This window comes from Bos indicus x Bos taurus, chromosome 2 (genome assembly GCF_003369695.1).
Source record: "Bos indicus x Bos taurus breed Angus x Brahman F1 hybrid chromosome 2, Bos_hybrid_MaternalHap_v2.0, whole genome shotgun sequence".
NCBI classification, from domain to species: domain Eukaryota; kingdom Metazoa; phylum Chordata; class Mammalia; order Artiodactyla; family Bovidae; genus Bos; species Bos indicus x Bos taurus.
This window is the reverse complement of record NC_040077.1, coordinates 7,781,859-7,804,813: the sequence shown is the minus strand read 5'-3', so window position 1 is coordinate 7,804,813 and position 22,955 is coordinate 7,781,859. Positions and strand designations below refer to the sequence as shown.

At 36.8% G+C, this 22,955-nt stretch overlaps 1 protein-coding gene across 7 annotated transcripts in view; it reads left to right on the top strand.

Moving 5' to 3' along the window:
• The window catches only part of GULP1 (GULP PTB domain containing engulfment adaptor 1), a 336,734-nt gene that overhangs the window by 127,402 nt on the left and 186,377 nt on the right, over nt 1-22,955 (top strand). For 6 of the 7 annotated variants that reach the window (XM_027555736.1, XM_027555703.1, XM_027555754.1 and 3 more), the window contains exon 2: nt 1,555-1,680. The exons of the other annotated variant lie outside the window; for it this stretch is intronic. The gene's annotated coding sequence lies outside the window, so the exon portion shown is untranslated. The remainder of the gene's footprint in view (nt 1-1,554; nt 1,681-22,955) is intronic. 7 annotated transcript variants of the gene reach the window in all.

Here is a 22,955-nt window from a genome sequence, read left to right as displayed (position 1 = left end):
ACAAAATTACTTATGTTACCTTGGCTGATTTCTTTCTAATTTCATACCATTAGATTAACATTCACATAAAATATATAGGGAAATAGCCATTATGCTAAAAAATAGTTTTGTCTCCTTTTTTTCTTCTCCGTCCCCAAGACAGACAAAAGAGAAAAAAAATGACCTGGTTAATCACTTGGAAATCGTGACATAATTTCATGGTTACCGTTTAGCTGTGCCATGTTTGAAATTTCCTGTTCAGGTTGAACAGATACATGATAATGCAGCTTTTATATTTTCAGGAAAGATAAAGATGAATCATATCATTTATATACCCTAAAAGTCAATCCTAAGAACATATCATGCAAATGATTTAATAAACAGCAGCATCATTGGGTAGATAAACAGGTTTTTCACTAAAATTATAGAATATCTATAAATGGCCTTAAAATATATCCTGCCCATATTTTAATTCAGATTTTACAATTGTTGCCTTCTCTGCCAGATGCTGTTGATGATCTGACTATACCCTACTGCCTTATTATCTTCCAGATAAGCTTTTTTACTTGAATTATTGCCCCAGAGTTTGTCTCTGGTGCCTCATAAACTCAGATGCCTTTTTTCTTTATCTCTAAACATGTTAGAAAATGAAAAAGAATACGGTGAACAAATAGATAAACAGGCTTCTAAAGAAAATTTTAGCTAAGTTAGAATCGTTTCAGAATATTAAGATGACTCAGATACAAAGAGGCAGAAATAAAGTATTTGAGAGCCATCTTTAGTCTATAATTTGCAAAAGTCAAAAATACAGGTGTGGCTTTGCCAGTGGTCTGTATTAGAGTTATGGAGGGAGGCTGAACAAGAATGAGATATGCTTGTGCACTTGTGCTTCCCCTCCTCCTCAGAAACAAGCACTGGTTTTGCTGTTTTGGCAAGAAGAAATACAGAGGTCCATTTGAAATAATGGAATTAAGGGAAGGCATAATTTATGCTGTTGCATCTGGAAAGACTTTTCCTTTTCGTCTGTTGGAATAAAAATGTAAAAATCTTAACAAGCTATGTCTCTTCTAGTTATAGCATGAGAATAAATGGAAGGATAAGCTCCCCAAATGCTTCTCCATGGAAGTTGAAGTGAAATGAAAGTTAAAATAGATTAGTGCTTTCTACAATTTTGTTTCACCTTCTTAATCAGGGACAGAGTATGCGCTTGGTTAGGCTCATTAGCTAATAAGTGGAGGAGACAGCTGGGCCGAGTTGTCATACAGCCTGAGGGAGAGAGGGGTATACTGTCAAGCAACCATCACTACTTTAATAGTAACATATCCATGAATTAAAACATTTAACTCATTATCTAGCAATGTTACTCTTTGCCCTTTTCTAGCAATCTATTACTCTGCTTTTTCAAAAAAAATTACATGCTTTACCACGGTTTTCCTATTATTGGGTAACTTTCTTGAACTTTCACAAGAAATGTAATTAGAATTTTAGAGCAAGTGTTATAATATCTAAATTATAATACCCATAAATGTTATTATTGATTACCTCTATTGAGTCCAATTTTAATTTCATTTTTAGTTATATGTGATTGCATCTGGTATACACAAGAGAAAAGAAACCAAAGGAGAATTTGAATGGCAGCTGTATAATTGAAAGTCAAGTGTCTGCATATTCTTTCAACTATATTTGAACATACCTACCCAGGTAAGAATAAGTGATCGCTCATTTCTATACTTAACAAGATTTTGAAAAATGATTCAAAAGTATAAAAGATGTCTGTATTTTGTACCCATTATTTAAAAAGACAGTTTTATTGAGCAAAATGGTAAAATACATAAAAGCAAAATAAAATTGAAATCATGAATGTCTGTTCTCTAAAGATAACTTCTTTTATTATTTTGTTCTATATCACTTGTTTTTTGTTTTGTTGATTTTTCCCTTTAAACAATGTTGGGCTAATTAGTATATGTATTTTTTGTTGAATTTCTTTATTGTTTTTGTAACAAGTCTATTTTGTTCTATTTGAGAATATGAATTAATGTTCATATTTTCCATTGTATCTGTTAAATATAAACATACATGGTTTAAAATGTTTTTAGATTGGGTTTATTATTCAAAGAATATCTTTATAAATTGATATAAATAGTGCTCATTTTGCATAAGTAGAGTTACTAAAATTAGCATCACTGGTTCAAAGTCTATAATATTTTTAAAGCTTTTTATTCATATTGCTGAAATTACCTCCAGAAGGTGATAATGAGTTATAGTTTTCATTAGTAATTTTTGAAAATATTTGTTGACCCACTGATTTAGAGTTTTCCATTCAAACAGTTTCCCTAACTGTTTGTTTGTGTTGGGAATTAAACCTACTTTGTGTTGAATTAAAAATGTAAAAAACTAAGTTAAGATTCTAAATTTTGGTTGCGAGCAGTAGCATCCTTTACTCACATGTATTCAGCCAGTTTGTCCCTTACACAACTAAGCCTAGAAGGAAAGTGAATATTATATGTGCAGAATCCTTTCACACTGTCTAAAAGTACAATATTTACAGATGACAGTGAAGTATATATTTATTTGATTAATATCTGCTGAAAACATTATTTCACTCAGCTCAAGCACTGTGATTATTTCATTATTGATTGTACGATGGTGGTGATAATGGACATTAGTTAGGGGCAGGAAAACATAAAAATAGTTGCTAGTTGCTTTCTTCTTATAATTTTCAATAAAATATGATGAAATAAGAAATATATTCCAGTACTTTAGGCACAGATAGGATGTATTAAGTGCCACGAAAGAAATAAAAGGAAAGGGTGATTGCTGATAATGATACTTTCAGCTTGGGAACAAATGAGAGACCAGTTGAGTTGTGCTTTTTATTGGAGGCAGGATTTGACAGGTAAACGTTTAAATAGAGAGTCAATTGGTGCATAGATACAGAACTGAGAAAGCTGGTGATATTCAGAAAATTGGAAAATAGAGTAGATATAGCAGAGTGATGAGAAATATGTTCTGTGACTTGGATTCCTGAACTTTGGCATTTATATTTCATCATTATATGATGAGGGACAGTTGCAGGGGAATAAGATTATCTGTGCTTTATTCTAAGAAGATTAATCTGGAAGTGATATGTGTGTTAGACTAATGGAGAGCAAATCCAAAGGGAGGGAGAACAAATTGTAGGCTTTTCTGTTTTATTTTCATCAACATCTGTTTAAACACTTGTTGTTTGCCAGGCACTATGGTAGGGACTGTAGAGAAAAAAGATGAAGAAGATATAATCCTCACTTTTGAGGCACTTATAGTTAGACATGCATGGCAAAAAAAAAAAAAAAAAAAATGGAATACACCATGACAGAGTAACAACTGAATTATTCTCATTCTCAAGGTAAGACTGATTGGTAACTAGCTATATTGAGATGTAGATACCAGGTTATCAACTAATACCGTTTTTCCAAAGATGTCAAGTCTTATTATAAAAAGTGTTTCTAGTCTTTGAAAGAATTCAGTGAAACTTTAGCTGTGGTGAAAATAGTGTAAATGAAAAATAAGGCAGTGGTAATGTGGTGGAAGATTAAGGATAGGGCTTTTTATCTTAGGAAACAGGGGCAGGTTGGCATTAACAGATCTGGGGGGAAACAGCAAAACTGGGATTTTCATGTGGGTAAAGTAATAGGTTTGGTGTTGCCTTGCTCTTATGTTTTTTGCTCATATCTTTGCTAAGGCACTCAGCATTTTAAAATTTCATTGCAATTCCTTACATAATTAATTGAAGATTCATTTATTCACTATGAAAAGTGATGTGAGTTTCTTTAAAATTACAAGTATAATAAGAGTAAAAATAAGTTACACTAAATAAAACATAAGTAAAGACCTGATTTGATTCATACCATTGTATATATACATATATATATATATATATATATATATATATATATATATATTTACTATATGTATAATTTAGCGTTTCTAGCAATCCCATGGACAGAGGAGCCTGGTAGGCTGCAGTCCATGGGGTCGCTAAGGACTGAGTGACTTCACTTTCGCTTTTTACTTTCATGCATTGGAGAAGGAAATGGCAACCCACTCCAGTGTTCTTGCCTGGAGAATCCCAGGGACGGTGGAGCCTGGTGGGCTGCCATCTCTGGGGTCACACAGAGTCGGACATGACTGAAGCGACTTAGCAGCTGCAGCAGCAGCAGTCTCAAAAGTGGATGTATGTTCCTGCCCTAAGAGCTTAAGTAAATTTATTATAGAAGTCTTAGTGTAATGGACAGGAAAATTATCCTTACCACTTAGGTGCCTTAAATTTTGCATTGTTGAAAGGAAAGGGAAATTTGTTACTACGGAGTTATAAATAGATAAGTTTGTAGAATTTAAGAATTCAACTTCTCCAGGAAGGCTTTCCCGATTTTTGGATCGGAGACCAGATCTTGTGCCACTGATGAACCTTAACACTGCTTATTAAACATTCCTCAGTTGTACCATGCATTGTGGTTTTATCTATCATTTCCTGAGACTAAGATTCTTGAGAATTGAGTTATCGTTTATCATTCCAGATATAAATTCACTCTAAATAAAACTCACCACAATGTTGGTTTTATGGATACTCTGTAAATATTTCTTAGATGCAAAATTGAATCCATTTCCGTGATTTGTCTTCATCATTCCTGCCCTAGCTTAGATGTTTTTGTGAGCTCCATGTTAGTTTTCTGTCTCTCTATGATAAATCACTTAAAAACTTAGCAGCTTAAAACAGTGCTTATGTATTATCTCACAGTTTTCTGTGGACTACAAATCTGAGCACAGCTTAGCTGCTGCTTCTGGCTCTAGGTCCTCTGCAGCTACAGTCATTTCAGAGCTCAGCTGGGGCTGAAGCGTCCCCTCCAGACTCAACCATGGAGGGCCTCTCTCAATAGGGTTGCTTCCATGAAATTAAAGCTAGCTTTCTCTGGGGCAAGCAATCCAAGAGAGAGAGAAAAAGTGAGCATCCATGATGGAAACCGCATTCCTCTATAACCAAATCTCGGAAGTGTCATCCCATTTGTGGTAGTTTAATGATGGCCTCTAAAAAGATAGCTCAAGTCTTAACCTGTGTTACTTGTGAATGAGACAGTATTTGGAAACAGAATAAAGGCTTATGAAGATAAATGGAATTAAATAAAGGATCTTGAGTGGGAACATCCTGGATTAACTGCTGCTGCTGCTTCTGCTGCTGCTAAGTCGCTTCAGTTGTGTCCAACTTTGTGCAACCTCATAGATGGCAGCTCACCAGGCTCCCCTGTCCCTGGGATTCTCCAGGCAAGAACACTGGAGTGGGTTGCCATTTCCTTCTCCAATGTATGAAAGTGAAAGTGAAATCGCTCAGTCCTGTCTGACTCTTAGCTAGATGAACTTTAAATCTAATAACATGTATCCTTATGAGGTGTACATAGAGAAGAAAGAAGGTTCTGTGAAGGCAGAGGCAAGGACAGGTATGATGCAACCACAATCAAGGATTGCCTGGCAACACTAGCAGCTGAAGAGGCAAGAATAAAATCTCCCTTAGACCTTTCAGAGGAAGTGTAGTCTTTCTGACACCTTGATTTCCAACTCTTGTCCATCAAAACTATGAAGGAATGAATTTGTGTTGTTTTCTTTTTTTTTTTATTTTATTTTTTTTTATTCAATTTTAATTTAAAAAAAATTATTATACATGTGTTCCCCATCCTGAACCCTCCTCCCTCCTCCCTCCCCATACCATCCCTCTGGGTCGTCCCAGTGCACCAGCCCCAAGCATCCAGCATCGTGCATCCAACCTGGACTGGCATCTCGTTTCATACATGACATTTCACATGTTTCAATGCCATTCTCCCAAATCTTCCCACCCTCTCCCTCTCCCACAGAGTCCATAAGCCTGTTCTATACAGTCTCTTTTGCTGTCTCGTATACAGGGTTATCGTTACCATCTTTCTAAATTCCATATATATGCGTTAGTATACTGTATTTGTGTTTGTCCTTCTGGCTTACTTCACTCTGTATAATAGGCTCCAGTTTCATCCACCTCATTAGAACTGATTCAAATGTATTCTTTTTAATGGCTGAGTAATACTCCATTGTGTATATGTACCACAGCTTGCTTATCCATTCATCTGCTGATGGACATCTAGGTTGTTTCCATGTCCTGGCTATTATAAACAGTGCTGCGATGAACATTGGGGTACACGTGTCTCTTTCCCTTCTGGTTTCCTCAGTGTGTATGCCCAGCAGTGGGATTGCTGGATCATAAGGCAGTTCTATTTCCAGTTTTTTAAGGAATCTCCACACTGTTCTCCATAGTGGCTGTACTAGTTTGCATTCCCACCAACAGTGTAAGAGGGTTCCCTTTTCTCCACACCCTCTCCAGCATTTATTATTTGTAGACTTTTGGATCGCAGCCATTCTGACTGGTGTGAAATGGTATCTCATAGTGGTTTTGATTTGCATTTCTCTGATAATGAGTGATGTTGAGCATCTTTTCATGTATTTGTTAGCCATCTGTATGTCTTCTTTGGAGAAATGTCTATTTAGATCTTTGGCCCATTTTTTGATTGGGTCATTTAGTTTTCTAGAGTTGAGCTGTAGGAGTTGCTTGTATATTTTTGAGATTAGTTGTTTGTCGGTTGCATCATTTGCTATTATTTTCTCCCATTCTGAAGGCTGTCTTTTCACCTTGCTAATAGTTTCCTTTGATGTGCAGAAGCTTTTAAGTTTAATTAGGTCCCATTTGTTTATTTTTGCTTTTATTTCCAATATTCTGGGAGGTGGGTCATAGAGGATCCTGCTGTGATGTATGTCAGAGAGTGTTCTGCCTATGTTCTCCTCTAGGAGTTTTATAGTTTCTGGTCTTACGTTGAGATCTTTAATCCATTTGGAGTTTATTTTTGTATATGGTGTAGAAAGTGTTCTAGTTTCATTCTTTTACAAGTGGTTGACCAGATTTCCCATCACCACTTGTTAAAGAGATTGTCTTTAATCCATTGTATATTCTTGCCTCCTTTGTCAAAGATAAGGTGTCCATATGTGCGTGGATTTATCTCTGGGCTTTCTATTTTGTTCCATTGATCTATATTTCTGTCTTTGTGCCAGTACCATACTGTCTTGATAACTGTGGCTTTGTAGTAGAGCCTGAAGTCAGGTAGGTTGATTCCTCCAGTTCCATTTTTCTTTCTCAAGATCGCTTTGGCTATTCGAGGTTTTTTGTATTTCCATACAAATTGTGAAATTATTTGTTCTAGCTCTGTGAAGAATACTGTTGGTAGCTTGATAGGGATTGCATTGAATCTATAAATTGCTTTGGGTAGTATACTCATTTTCACTATATTGATTCTTCCAATCCATGAACATGGTATATTTCTCCATCTATTAGTGTCCTCTTTGATTTCTTTCACCAGTGTTTTATAGTTTTCTATATATAGGTCTTTAGTTTCTTTAGGTAGATATATTCCTAAGTATTTTATTCTTTCCGTTGCAATGGTGAATGGAATTGTTTCCTTAATTTCTCTTTCTGTTTTCTCATTATTAGTGTATAGGAATGCAAGGGATTTCTGTGTGTTGATTTTATATCCTGCCACTTTACTATAATCATTGATTAGTTCTAGTAATTTTCTGGTGGAGTCTTTAGGGTTTTCTATGTAGAGGATCATGTCATCTGCAAATAGTGAGAGTTTTACTTCTTCTTTTCCAATTTGGATTCCTTTTATTTCTTTTTCTGCTCTGATTTCTGTGGCCAAAACTTCCAAAACTATGTTGAATAGTAATGGTGAAAGTGGGCACCCTTGTCTTGTTCCTGACTTTAGAGGAAATGCTTTCAATTTTTCACCATTGAGGATAATGTTTGCTGTTGGTTTGTCATATATAGCTTTTATTATGTCGAGGTATGTTCCTTCTATTCCTGCTTTCTGGAGAGTTTTTTCATAAATGGGTGTTGAATTTTGTCAAAGGCTTTCTCTGCATCTATTAAGATAATCATATGGTTTTTGTTTTTCAATTTGTTAATGTGGTGTATTACATTGATTGATTTGCGGATATTGAAGAATCCTTGCATCCCTGGGATAAAGCCCACTTGGTCATGGTGTATGATCTTTTTAATGTGTTGTTGGATTCTGATTGCTAAAATTTTGTTTAGGATTTTTCCATCTATGTTCATCAGTGATATTGGCCTGTAGTTTTCTTTTTTTGTGGGATCTTTGTCAGGTTTTGGTATTAGGGTGATGGTGGCCTCATAGAATGAGTTTGGAAGTTTACCTTCCTCTGCAATTTTCTGGAAGAGTTTGAGCAGGATAGGTGTTAGCTCTTCTCTAAATTTTTGGTAGAATTCAGCTGTGAAGCCGTCTGGACCTGGGCTTTTGTTTGCTGGAAGATTTTTGATTACAGTTTCAATTTCCATGCTTGTGATGGGTCTGTTAAGGTTTTCTATTTCTTCCTGGTCGAGTTTTGGAAAGTTGTACTTTTCTAAGAATTTGTCCATTTCTTCCTCGTTGTCCATTTTATTGGCATATAATTGTTGATAATAGTCTCTTATGATCTTTTGTATTTCTGTGTTGTCTGTTGTGATCTCTCCATTTTCGTTTCTAATTTTATTGATTTGATTTTTCTCCCTTTGTTTCTTGATGAGTCTGGCTAATGGTTTATCAATTTTATTTATCCTTTCAAAGAACCAGCTTTTGGCTTTGTTGATTTTTGCTATGGTCTCTTTTGTTTCTTTTGCATTTATTTCTGCTCTAATTTTTAAGATTTCTTTCCTTCTACTAACCCTGGGGTTCTTCATTTCTTCCTTTTCTAGTTGCTTTAGGTGTAGAGTTAGGTTATTTATTTGACTTTTTTCTTGTTTCTTGAGGTGTGCCTGTATTGCTATGAACTTTCCCCTTAGGACTGCTTTTACTGTGTCCCACAGGTTTTGGGTTGTTGTGTTTTCATTTTCATTCGTTTCTATGCAAATTTTGATTTCTTTCTTGATTTCTTCTGTGATTTGTTGGTTATTCAGCAGGGTGTTGTTCAACCTCCATATGTTGGAATTTTTAATAGTTTTTCTCCTGTAATTGAGATCTAATCTTACTGCATTGTGGTCAGAAAAGATGCTTGGAATGATTTCAATTTTTTTGAATTTACCAAGGCTAGCTTTATGGCCCAGGATGTGATCTATCCTGGAGAAGGTTCCATGTGTGCTTGAGAAAAAGGTGAAGTTCATTGTTTTGGGATGAAATGTCCTATAGATATCAATTAGGTCTAACTGGTCTATTGTATCGTTTAAAGTTTGTGTTTCCTTGTTAATTTTCTGTGTAGTTGATCTATCCATAGTTGTGAGTGGGGTATTAAAGTCTCCCACTCTTATTGTGTTATTGTTAATTTCTCCTTTCATACTTGTTAGCATTTGTCTTACATACTGTGGTGCTCCCGTGTTGGGTGCATATATATTTATAATTGTTATATCTTCTTCTTGGATTGATCCTTTGATCATTATGTAGTGACCTTCTTTGTCTCTTTTCACAGTCTTTGTTTTAAAGTCTATTTATCTGATATGAGTATTGCTACTCCTGCTTTCTTTTGGTCCCTATTTGCATGGAAAATCTTTTTCCAGCCCTTCACTTTCAGTCTGTATGTGTCCCCTGTTTTGAGGTGGGTCTCCTGTAGACAACATATGTAGGGGTCTTGTTTTTGTATCCATTCAGCCAGTCTTTGTCTTTTGGTTGGGGCATTCAACCCATTTACGTTTAAGGTAATTACTGATAAGTATGATCCCGTTGCCGTTTACTTTATTGTTTGGGGTTCGAATTTATACACCATTTTTGTGTTTCCTGTCTAGAGAATACCCTTTAGTATTTGTTGGAGAGCTGGTTTGGTGGTGCAGAATTCTCTCAGCTTTTGCTTGTCTGAGAAGCTTTTGATTTCTCCTTCATACTTGAATGAAATCCTTGCTGGGTACAATAATCTGGGCTGTAGGTTATTTTCTTTCATCATTTTAAGTATGTCTTGCCATTCCCTCCTGGCTTGAAGAGTTTCTATTGAAAGATCAGCTGTTATCCTTATGGGAATTCCCTTGTGTGTTATTTGTTGTTTTTCCCTTGCTGCTTTTAATATTTGTTCTTTGTGTTTGATCTTTGTTAATTTGATTAATATGTGTCTTGGGGTGTTTCGCCTTGGGTTTATCCTGTTTGGGATTCTCTGGGTTTCTTGGACTTGGGTGATTATTTCCTTCCCCAGTTTAAGGAAGTTTTCAACTATTATCTCCTCAAGTATTTTCTCATGGTCTTTCTTTTTGTCTTCTTCTTCTGGAACCCCTATGATTCGAATGTTGTAGCGTTTAATATTGTCCTGGAGGTCTCTGAGATTGTCCTCATTTTTTTAAATTTGTTTTTCTTTTATTCTCTCTGATTCATTTATTTCTACCATTCTATCTTCTAATTCACTAATCCTATCTTCTGCCTCTGTTATTCTACTATTTGTTGCCTCCAGAGTGTTTTTAATTTCATTTATTGCATTATTCATTATATATTGACTCTTTTTTATTTCTTCTAGGTCCTTGTTAAACCTTTCTTGCATCTTGTCAATCCTTGTCTCCAAGCTATTTATCTGTGATTCCATTTTAATTTCAAGATTTTGGATCAATTTCACTATCATTATTCGGAATTCTTTATCAGGTAGATTCCCTATCTCTTCCTCTTTTGTTTGGTTTGGTGGGCATTTATCCTGTTCCTTTATCTGCTGGCTATTCCTCTGTCTCTTCATCTTGTTTAAATTGTTGAGTTTGGGGTGTCCTTTCTGTATTCTGGCAATTTGTGGAGTTCTCTTTATTGTGGCTTTTCCTCGCTGTGCGTGGTTTGTACAGGTGGCTTGTCAAGGCTTCCTGGTTAGGGAAGCTTGTGTCGGTGTTCTGATGGGTGGAGCTGTATTTCTTCTTTTTGTTCATTCGCGCTGTGGGGAGGGAGGGATGGATGCTGCAAACAAATAACACTGGCGTGCGCTCGCAGTCCTCAGCCACACTGGGTCTGCCCCCGCTCACGGCGCGTGTAGCCTCCCTGCCCACACTGCTCGGGCTCTAGGTTGTTCCGCCGGGAACAATCCGAGGCTGGCCCTGGGTTGCATGTACCTCCCAGGTCCAAGCCGCTCAGGTTCAGGCACTCGGGTAGTCCTCAGAGGCGCAGACTCATTTAGGCCTGAGTTTTGTGCTCTTCCCAGGTCCGAGCAGCTCAAGTGATGAGGTGTTTGGCGAGCGCCAATGCTGCGACTTATCGCCTCCCCGCCACTCGGTTATCTGGGTGTAAAACCGGCGCACCTTCTCAGGCAGATGTTAACCGTCCAGACCCCCAAAAAGTTTTAGTTAGCAAAGAAGCCTGCTTACAGTTTTATAGATAATGTCTCTCTGGGTCTGCGATTGCCCCTTTCCGGCTCTGGCTGCCTGTCACCGGAGGGGCAAGGTCTGCAGCCGGCTATCTCTGTTCAATTCTTTGTTCCGTGCGCGGGCCTGGTGGTGTCTTAGGTTGGGGCTGGCTTTTCGCGTGGTAGATATCCCACAGTCTGGTTTGCTAGCCCAAATTATTTCGCTCAGATAGTGCTCAGGGTATTCAGGCCAGATTCTTACTCTAAGCGATGCAGCCCGCGCTGCGCCTCCCTGCCCAGCCCCCGCTTGCTAATGGCACGTGCAGGCGTCTGCGCTGCTTCTCCGCTGGGGGAGTTACCGTAGGACTCGCAATCTTCGAGTTTTAATTGTTTATTTATTTTTTCTTCCTGTTATGTTGCCCTCTGTGCTTCCAAAGCTCGGCACAGATTCGGCAGTGAGAAGGTTTCCTGGTGTTTGGAAACTTCTCTCTTTTTAAGACTCCCTTCCTGGGACGGAACTCCGTCCCTCCCTCTTTTGTCTCTTTTTTTGTCTTTTATATTTTTTCCTACCTCCTTTCGAAGAGTTGGATTGCTTTTCTGGGTGCCTGATGTCCTCTGCCGGCATTCAGAAGTTGTTTTGTGGAATTTACTCGACGTTTAAATGCTCTTTTGATGAATTTGTGGGGGAGAAAGTGTTCTCCCCGTCCTACTCCTCCGCCATCTTGGCTCCTCCTCAGTGTTGTTTTCAGTCACCCAGTTTGTGGTGGTTTGTTATGGAAGCCATGGGAAACTAATATACCACCCTTTTCTGTAGTCTTCTATATTTTAGAAATGCATCATAGATCTAGCCAGCATTCAGTGGCAGGGGGTCACAAAAGGGCATGAGTATCAGGCAGAAGCCATATGAGAGTCTTGCTATTCTATTAGATTTCTGAATCCCTCCATTTGCTTGATATTTGATACATCTGTATAGCCAAACCATTAGAGTCATTATCTCACTTTCTTAAAAATCATGATCTTTCTTTTTGTATTTCCTAACTCTTTTATTAGAATTGTTATTCATTTGGATAGTCAAATTGGAAAACTTAATTTGAATTTCTGCTTTTTTCTTAATGCTCATAACCTTTAATCTATTAACCAGTCTTTTTCATTCTATTCCTTAAATTTTTATCATCTATCCCATGATTATGTCTTTCTAGAAGTAGCAGTATAACCCCTAAGTGCTCTGTCTGTTTCTGAGCATTTCCCCTTCAAACCTTTTGCTGCAAAGTGACTTTTGAAAATTCAAGTGGGATTACATAATTTCCTTATGTGGACTGGCTCTTGACTTCTAAAATCCAAAGTGTATCTTTAATCATTCCTTAATATAGGTCTAGAAAATTGTATAAACCTTTCCAGATATATTATGTTCTTTCATTTTTGCTTACCTTTCTCTGGGATTCTCTTTTTCCAGTACTCAGATAGGTGTGTGTTTGTTTTTGTACCCAGAGCACCCTGCAGAATGCCTAATACAATGGCCAGCACAGAATAAGTTTTCATCTGTTGTAAACTAATGTCAAAGATGAAAGATGAAGAGAAGAGTCTTGAAATAGCAATAAATGACTAAACTTACAGACTCCTTTAAGATGGAAACACACGTAAGAGAAAGGAAAACTGTGGACTAATTAATGATGGGCAAGACTGGATAGTTTAAGGATAGAATAAACGCAAAGGCATGTTCAATGTAAATGTGTGGAAGAAGTAGAAGTCAAAAAAGTGTGAAAAAAAGAGAGTTTTAGTTTTGAGACCCTATATAAAGTTTAGATTTGAATGTGCTGTAATGTGGTTTTAAGAGTATTAAAAGGTGCATCCTCACAGAGTTTATACTATATTAGATAGGAAGTGTAAGGAAGATAAGAAGTAGAAGAAATAGATGACAAAAATGCAATGCAATGTTAAGAAAGCAGCAGAAAAGGAGTTTGAGTAAGCTCCAGGAGTTGGTGGATGGACAGGAAAGCCTGGCGTACTGCAGTCCATGGGGTCACAAAGAGTTGGACACGACTGAGCAACTAAACTGAATTGAACTGAACTGAAGTAAGACTAATAGTGCTCTTGTCTGAAGAATGTCTCTGGGGAAGTCCCTCAGTGGAGAGCATATTCAAATCGTATTCAGCAGATGTGTTATGCTTAATCAGCATTTAAATACCAAAGGAAATCCTCTTTAAGCTGTTTGCAGAAACTGAAGAAAGCCATTTTACTTTCACTGACCTTTGATTGTACATGAAAAATTTAGATTTAGTACATCTGTATGTGATATAAAAATTAATCATTACCTGTATAATATTAACATTAGTTTTTATTTAATGAAGAGACAAAGGGAAACATGCTTTGTATATTTATGTAATATGTAATTGTAACAAATGGTTTATTCATGAATGAATTGCTATTTGAATGAAATAGTGAAAACAGGGAAAATGGTTTTTTATCAAATACGTTAGTCTCTATGTTACAGATTGGTAATCTATGGGCTTTTAGCTTAAACAAATTATTTATGCGATGAGAGTATTATATAGTATATCAAAGCCTTAAATATTTAGAGATAACATTCTCTTTTTTTTAACCTCTGAAGGTTCCCCAAGAGTTAACATTCTTTACAAAATGATTTACCTTACTTTTAGAACATAATCTACATTGATAAAATTTAGCTTAGCAAAAAGATTCTTTAAAAAGGATATTTTTTACACATAAAGACAGAAATAAATGAATAAGAAAGATTTACATAATTATGTGCAATGAATGAAGAGATGGAAGTGGCTATCTCAGAGAAGGAAATTGTTAAATGTTGAGTTTTGAATTGCATAGTTCATCAGTTTAGTGGCCTGACAGTCTAAACTGTAAACATTTTGATCAAATGACTACCTGTAATGGTCAACATCTCTTTATACAAGCAGTCTGTTTTATGTATTAATATGAATCACATCTATAGTTGACGAGTCTCTATAAATTACAGTTCTTATTTTGCAAGTAACAGAAAGGAGTTCTGTGTACTTTAGGCAAAAAAGTATTTTGTTGAAAGGATATGAGTTAGCTCATGGAATCAGAGGGTAATCAGAAAAACAGTTCTCAAGAAAGACAGGAGCCAGAGCATTTCCAGGGATCTAGAGAGCAGGAAGTGGAGAGAGACTGTGAAAAGTACTGCCATGGAGCTAAGTCTGGACCAATAATGTGGTTTAATGCTATTCTTCCCACATTCACAAAGCCAGTGTGCATGGCTGGGTTTCAATCATTTGCCCTCTGCCAGGAACCATGGCACTTGATTAACAATTCTCCTGAGACTGCTAGCATGTGGAGAGGGTAGGTTCCCAAAAACAATTTCAGAGTTTTAGGACTAAGATGGGGAGTAGGGCAAGTAAAAACAATTGATGTTTCTAAAGCCTTTCTTCAGAACTGTCATTCGAAAAGTATCAAACTCTAACAGCAAAAAACTGAGAATAAAGATTTTGCCAGTAAAATTAGCATAGATTAAATAGTAATGTTGCTCAGGTTTTAATAGATATCTACTCTTATGAAAATTTTCTTTGTTCTTTCTTTTATACATATGTCTATTGTTTGTCATGTGCTAAGTGCTGTCCTAAGCAGTGAACATAAAGCTATAAACTATAGAATTCGTTTTTGCTTTGTATAGAGTCTTAGTGTAAACTGAAAGATATATGACAATTAATATATTGCAGGAAGTCTAGAACCAGAGCTGCAGTAGTTTCCTAGAGTTGCCGTCAGAAAGAGCTACAAACTGAGTGGCTTTAAACAACACAAATTCTAGAGGCTAGAAGTCTGAAATCTGGGTGTCAGAGGGTCCTGTGTCCTGCAAAGGTTCTAAGGGAGCATCCTGCTGTGTTTCTTCCAGCTTCTGGTGGCTGATGGTCTTTCTTGGCCTCCGGCAGCCTACCTCACCTCTCTGGCTCCATCTTCACACGGCCGTCTTCCCTGTGTCTCTGGGTGTGTCCTTGCCTCTTATGAAAATACCAGTCATTGAATTTAGGCTCTATCCTAAATCCAGAATGATTTCACCTCAAGATCTTGAACTAATTACATCTGTAAAGACACTGTTTCGAAATAAGGTCACATGCTGAGGTTCTGAGTGGACATGAGTTTGGGGGAGATGGTGTTTATCCCACTATAGGGAGGGCACATGATACTGTTGGTGTTCTTTGTAGGGTCCCAGGGCCTGTTTTTGGGGTATGCTAGAGAATCCCACTTGCAGGAAATGTCTGAGAGTGAATGCTCAGCAGAAGGAAGTGAAAAGTGAAAAGTGAAGCTTGCTCAGTCGTTCCGACTTTTTGTGACCTCATGGACTGTAGCCTACCATGCTCCTCCATCCATGGGATTCTCCAGGCAAGAATACTGAAGTGGGTTGCCATTTCCTTCTCCAGGAGATCTTCTCAACCCAGGGATTGAACCTGGGTCTCCCGCATTGCAGGCAGACACTTTACCATCTGAGCCACCAGGGAAGCTCACAGCAGTAGAAGGAAGCACCAGCAGAAGGAGAGGAGTGTACAATGGACCCTCCCAGTGCTTGTGAGGAAGCATAGTTCATTGGAAGAAATGAAAGTATCAGTAGTTCAGTTCAGCTGAAGCAAAGAGTACAGGGGACTGGTGAGAGGTGGACAGGAGAGAGGACAGAGACGAGGTTACATGGAACAGATGATAAGGGAACATGTAAGGGCTTTGACATTATCCTGAATATAGTAGGTGCCTTTGAGGGAACAGTGGTAGTTTGTTAGTCACTCAAGTCCTGTCTGATTCTTTGTGACCCCATAGACTGTAGTTATAAAATGAAAAAAAAAAAAGAGAGAGAGAGAGTGAAAGAGTGAAACTAGGACACGCAGCTGTATCTACAGTCAGATCTCAACACTATATCTAGCAACCTTCAACCTTTAATATTAAACACTAAAAGTAAAGGCACTTAAATGTTAGCAGTGGTGACTTTAATTTTACTCTTTATAACATTTTTAAAGTACAGCAAGTCCAAAGAGCTTATACTACTTTTATAATGGTGGGAACAAAAATATTTTTTTTGAAAATTTTAGCACATTAAATAAACCTGATATAAGATTTACATAGCATAGTGTTTTTAAAAATAAGTAATTGATTTCAAGGATTGCATATCTTTTGATTTAGGAGGGAAAAGAGCTGTAAGTGAATAAAGAATTATACCACCTGAAGAAGGTATTTCATAAAATATCCTGAAATATGTATGGAGATATTGATTGCACATCCTCAGGTGGGTTATGTAGACATTGGCTAAATCAAGAAAAAAGACTTCTACTTTGGACATAAGATAGGAAATACATTTAGACTGAAAGCATTTTTCTCTTGATTTTGAAAACCATGTCAGTGAGTGAGCAATTTAATAAAGCATAGAAATTGATCCTTTTATGTAAGTTGTCATCAGTAACGCCAAGTTATCTTATGTAAGGTGATTAGGCAGAACATTCCTGTGAAGATTTTACTAATTTTTGTAAGACTGAAGTGTATTTAAATTTTTGGAATGCAAAATTAGAGCTTTAATGTTAAATTTATTTTACATATCCAAGGGTCGTGCTGTGAGAACAGAACACATTTGCATGTTCTTCTGTGTTTTCCACCAGCTTCAGAATATTAAACAACTATTCCATTAACATATACTGGATGATGTGATGGGGCAATTAAAACTCTCACATCATCTTTGGACTATTTCTCTTGCAAGAGATAAAGCAGCTTAATTAATGTCTCATAATAATGTTTATAAAATGTTTATCAAAGAAAATCATTTGATACTTCTGTGGAGGTTTTTTGTTTTTTATTTTTTTCAAAGTATTGATAATTGCTTAAATAGCATTGTTTACTTTGATTCACCAATAAAATTGTTTGCTAATCCTGACCTGAGATGATGTATAAATATTTTGCTATTAAAAATAGTTCAGAGTTCAAACATTTTACTTGCTAATGACTATAAAGTAGGCAGACCTTCTTTCTTAAAAATAGTCTTGAATATATTCTAGTAAAATATATACTGGAAATACATTTCTTGGTTAATTATTTATAAGAAAATATAGATACCAATAATTATAATAGAAAACTAAACATTTCAGTAGAATCAGCCATGTCCAACTCTTTGCAACCCTATGAACTGTAGCCCATCAGGCTCCTCTGTCCATGACATTCTCCAGGCAAGAATGCTGGAGTGGGTTGCCATGCCCTCCTGCAAGGGATCTTCCCTACCTGGGAATTGACTCCGCCACTCTTACCTCTCCTGCATTGGCAGGCAAGTTCTTTACCACCAGCATTACCTGGGAAGCCCAAAATACATGAGTGTCACCACAGGTCTTTTTCATGATCTTCTCGTTGAAAGTATTAGTCGCTTAGTTGTGTCTGACTCTTTGCAACCCCATGGACTGTAGCCTGCATCAGGTTCCTCTGTCCATGGGATTCTCTGGGCAAGAAGACTGGAGTGGGTAGCCATTCCCTTCTCCAGGGGCTCTTCCCGACCCAGAGATTGAACCTGGGTCTCCTGCATTGTTGGCAGATTCTTTACCATCTGAGCCAACGGAGCTGTACTTTCAGTGCAAAGTTTGACTTTTTTCTTTTTTTAATAAATTTATTTTTAATAGGAGGACAGTTGCTTTACAATATTGTATTAGTTTCTGCCATACATCAACATACATGTCCCCTCCTTCTTGAACCTCCCTTCCACTTCTCACCCCATCCCACCCCTGTAGGTTGTCACACAGCGCCAGGTTTGAGCTCCCTGTGTCATACAGCAAATTCCCACTGGCTGTCTATTTAACATGTGGTGATGTACATGCTTCAGTGTTACTCTCTCACTTGGTCCCTCCCTCTCCTTCCCACACTATGTCCACAAGTCTGTTCTCTATGTCTGTGCTTCCATTGCTTGACTTTTTCAAACAACTTTATATCTCTTATATCATTTAGTTAGCCCATCCCCCAAATATTTTTTTAAGTAACTTGTCCTATATAAAATTTAACTTAATTAGGACTGTTATGGCATCACTGCCTCAATGGACATGAGTTTGAGCAAACTTCAGGAGATAGGGAAGGACATGGAAGTCTGGCCTGCTGCAGTCCATGGGGTCACAAAGAGCTGGACACAGCTTAGTGATTGAACAACAACAACAACACGACTATGAACCTGAAAGTCTACCTGCTTGGAGTTTATAGGCTTCCCTCCACCCCCATTCTTGAGTTTTCTAAACTTCTGAGAATTAAAAATCAGTCCCAGTAGCATTAATAATATTAATTACAATGTCCAGCACTTACATATTGTTTTTAGCTGTCTATATAAAGGAACCTGTCTAATCCTTATAAGGATATTTTGAGGTAGGGGACTCAGTTACAGATGAAAAAGCTTAAGCAGAAAGCAGTAAAGTAAATTTGCCCAAGATCAAATGGTAGAGAGGCGAGTAGAACCCAGGTAGACTATTTTATCCACCATACTCAATTCATGAAGAAACTATAGATTCATATGAAAGAATTTTAATCCAAAAATATCAGACACCTCATCAGTATTCCCTGTCATCTTCTTGTGGAAAGATCTGACATACAGCTCTGTGATAGCTGGGTTACGTATTTCTTATTCTCCCACATTTTTGTGCTGCTAATCCTCCTCATATTTCATTTATTTCAGATCCCTTGACTGTTCTCCTACCTCATATTCAGTTTTATAGTTTTATTTACATGTTTTCCAATATACAGAAAGATTCCAAGAAAAACCTCTTATTTTGTTTACTTAGAAAAGATGAAAATATCATTTTGAGAAAGTAAAACATTAGTTTTGTGTCCTAAAGATAACACTAATGCAAGCAGCAATAGTAAGTTTCCAGGGTAGTGAGAATATTAAAAAGAGTTTTTATATCCCCTTTCATAATTTAAACTTACACTTGATATTAAATTTTTTTGTGAGAGGAAAATTACACATTTTCTATTCCTTGTGATAAACCAAGCACACACAGTAATATCCCTGTTATAACCTCAAATCCCTGGATAGACCAGAAAATAAATATATATAATTCAATTTAGAACTGTATTGGAAAATAAGTCAGAGAACCTTCAATAGACCAAAAAGTATGAAAAATCCATAAAAGGATACACTGTCAGATTTGAAAGGGAAGTCATGATTGAAGATAGGCCCTGGGGAGGGCAGTTTGAGGGAGGGTGGATACACGATATGTATAGCTAAGTCCCTTCACTGTTCACCTGAAACTGTCCCAGTGCTGTTTAATGACTATTATTGTTCAGTCACTTAAGGTGTGTCTGACTCTTTGTCACCCCATGGGCTGTAGCTCCTCTGTCTATGAGATTTCCCAGGCAAGAATACTGGAGTGGGTTGCCATTTCCTTCTCCAGGGGATCTTCCCACCCAGGGATAGAACCCCCGTCTCCTGTGTCTTGTGCATTGGCAGGTGGGTTCTTTGCCTCTGAGTCATCAGGGAAGCCCTACCCCAATACAAAATAAAAAATCAATTTTTAAAAAGAAAACAAGCGTAGGCCTTGGGTAGGACACTTAACCAAAGGTGGGTGTTGCATTAAGAATGCACCAGTCTCAGAAATGGCAGGTTCCCGCTTCCTGGAGAAGCCTTGAGCTGGGATGAGTAACTACTTACTTAGTTGTGATGCAGAGGAGCTTTGTCAAGTATTCAGACTGGTAAAAGAAAGCCCTAGTTATCTTCTGCAGTCTGGATACTGAAGATATGTGCTTGGATTAGAGAAAAACAGTTAAGCGTTCTGGTCTTAGCAACCATGAGGAGAATCAGAGAACTCTTTCCTCTCACTCTCATTGAAGACAGATTACGGTACTGAGATAACATGAGTTAATAAAGTAAGCAGAGTACAGTTAATATATAACAGCAGAAGGATGGGGGGGGTATTCCTTGAACAGAAGAGAGTAAAGCAAAAAACTGAATTAAAAACTTGATCATATTCCTTTACCATTTCAACTTGTAGTTTGTGTGTGTGTGCACAGTCATGTCCAATGGATTGTAACCCATCAAACTCCTGTGTCCATGGAATTTTCCAGGCAAGAATACTGGAGTGAGTTGCCATTTCCTTCTCCAGGGGATCTTCCTGACCCAGGGATGGAACCCGCATCTCTTGTGTCTCCTCCATTGGCAAACAGATTGTTTGCCTCTGTGCCACCTGGGAAGCCCCTACCGTTCAACTTGTTACGCTTTAACAATTCAAGGCATAAATGAGAAATATTTCAGCCTAAAATTTCACTGTATATTTGAAATGTTAGGAATAGTGTTAAAAATTAGGAATGAATATAGAGGACCAAGGTTATTTTATCGTTTCAGAACAAAGCAAATTGTTTATTGAGAATGCTTTTTGTTGTTTTAATGTAATTCTTTCCAAAATTAAAGCATGATACATAATTTTTACACTAAAACATCATCAAATATTTCAGCATTAAAACCATAAAAAATATTGCAGTGTTCAATGGTGTCATCACCAAAGTTTTAGTAAATTATTTTCTGATAATTGTTCCTCAACAGCAGGGAGAAAACTTTTGCCTCTGTAGAGTCTGAGTTGTTTAGTTTTTATATAGAGTTTGGGCTGGTTTTTTTCTGTTTATTCACACTTCTCAGGAACAATTTAAATAATGTTGAAGAAAATAAACTCATATGAAATACTTTATTGAAGTATTGGAATGCAAAAAAGTAGAGAGTACACCTCTTCTCCATCCCAACTCTCACTTAGGAATTAAATTGAACCCACTTTAAAAAGTAGCAAATGGCACCCTAGTTTGTCAGGCTTTTATAATCACAGGTTATTTATTCTAGAAATAGAAAGCTGTATGTCTATCTGTGTGGTAGGGCATAAAGAATGCTTTTTCTGTCTTCTGAGCTATGGAAGTTTCCAAATAGTAGCAAAATATTTTCATTGTCTTTATTCCAAAGTTACACTGTAGATTTTTAGCTTTTTAGCTGGCTTGTTTCTTTCCATTTCCAAACCTAGATATAAGGTTATTTAGCTTTTTATACCTATTATTCCCAAACCTAACAGATTTCCAGTCATAGTCTTAATATTTCATTGCAAACAAACCCATTAAATTAGTGTTGAAAAGGTGTTGGATTTTTTCCCCTCTATCCCTGATGGTTACAACGCTAGTAAAACTTGGAATTTTCTGGAGCCCTTTGTTTTTTGAAACTTGCAAAATTGCTAAGTTAGTGTTTTTGGTTATACAGAATCAAGTATTTCAGTAACTAGTCAGTATGATTTGATATGATGCATGAATATAGACAATAATATATATTGTTTAGCATATATTTTTAAGAGTCCACTCCTAATATGGCCCCCTTCCGTCTTCCCACTGGTAACCACTAGTTTCTTCTCTTTATGTCTGAGTCTGCTTCTGTTTTGTTATATTCACTACTTTATTTTATTTTTTAGATTAGACATGTAAATGATATCATACAATACTTTTATTTCTCTTTCTGACATTTCATTGGGCATAATTCCCTTCAAGTCCATCCATGTTGCTGCAAATGGCAAAATTTTTATACTTTTTATGGCTGAGTAGTATTCCATCGTGTGTGTGTGTGTGTGTGTGTGTGTGTGTACACCACATCTTCTTTATCCATTTATCTCTCGATGGAAACTTAGATTGCTTCTATTAATATTTCTTGGCTTGTAAATAATGCTGCTATGAATATTGGATACAATTTGAAGTCTCTCTGAGAGGTTAATCATAGATCATATCTTAACCATAATCTTTCTATGTCTACAAGTTTTATAGATTACATTTGGAACTATGTTCAGTTATTTTATAGAACAACATGTGTGTTCACATGTTGGTAACACCCAAGGTAGGGCTAAGTTACTGCTTCTAGTCACTCACAGTGTTTTGGGCTAATAAGTCTGCAACTTTCATTCGAGTATTTTCTATGAATTTTCTATGGCAAGTCAAATCAGAGGATTGCTGACTTGAACCTGAATTGCTGCTGGATTTGAGACAGAACATCAATTTATGTTCAACATGTTAATTTGCATGATTCAGTGATTCTCCTCTAATACTCCAATAGTAGGAAGCATTTTCCTCCTGAGGCTTTTTTTTTTTTCATCTCAGGATAATATATACTCTCTCCTTAGCCATCTAACAGATGCAAACTGTAGTTAAGAGATGACGGATGCTATGATGTTTAAATATTTCATACTTGCAAATTGCTACCACAAAATTTTCAGTTAGCATTATAAATAGATTATGCTCATTTTTTATCTGCTTTTTGGTACTTCTTGGAGTTCACCTTGAATATCATTTATCTTTCCTCTGCAGTGATTCCATGTTGTTGGATCAGGATTTGTGTCCCCAATTTTATAAAAAAAAAAGCAATGGAGACTTGGCAAAGCCCAATTAAATATTACATTATTCCCTTTCATCTTTAATGAATGGTATAACAGTTCCTTGTTTTTATTGATGACTAACCCAATGTACATTTCAATGCAAAAGCATCATGCTTTCACCTTTCACTTTGAGATCTTTGGATAGGTTTCCGATCAACTTTTGGTTTTCATGAAAGGCTTACACTCCTTGAACAGCACGTTTGATTAAACAATTAATCTAAAACTGTATGAAGTCAGGTGAGCATCTTCTCTTTGTCTGGAAGACCT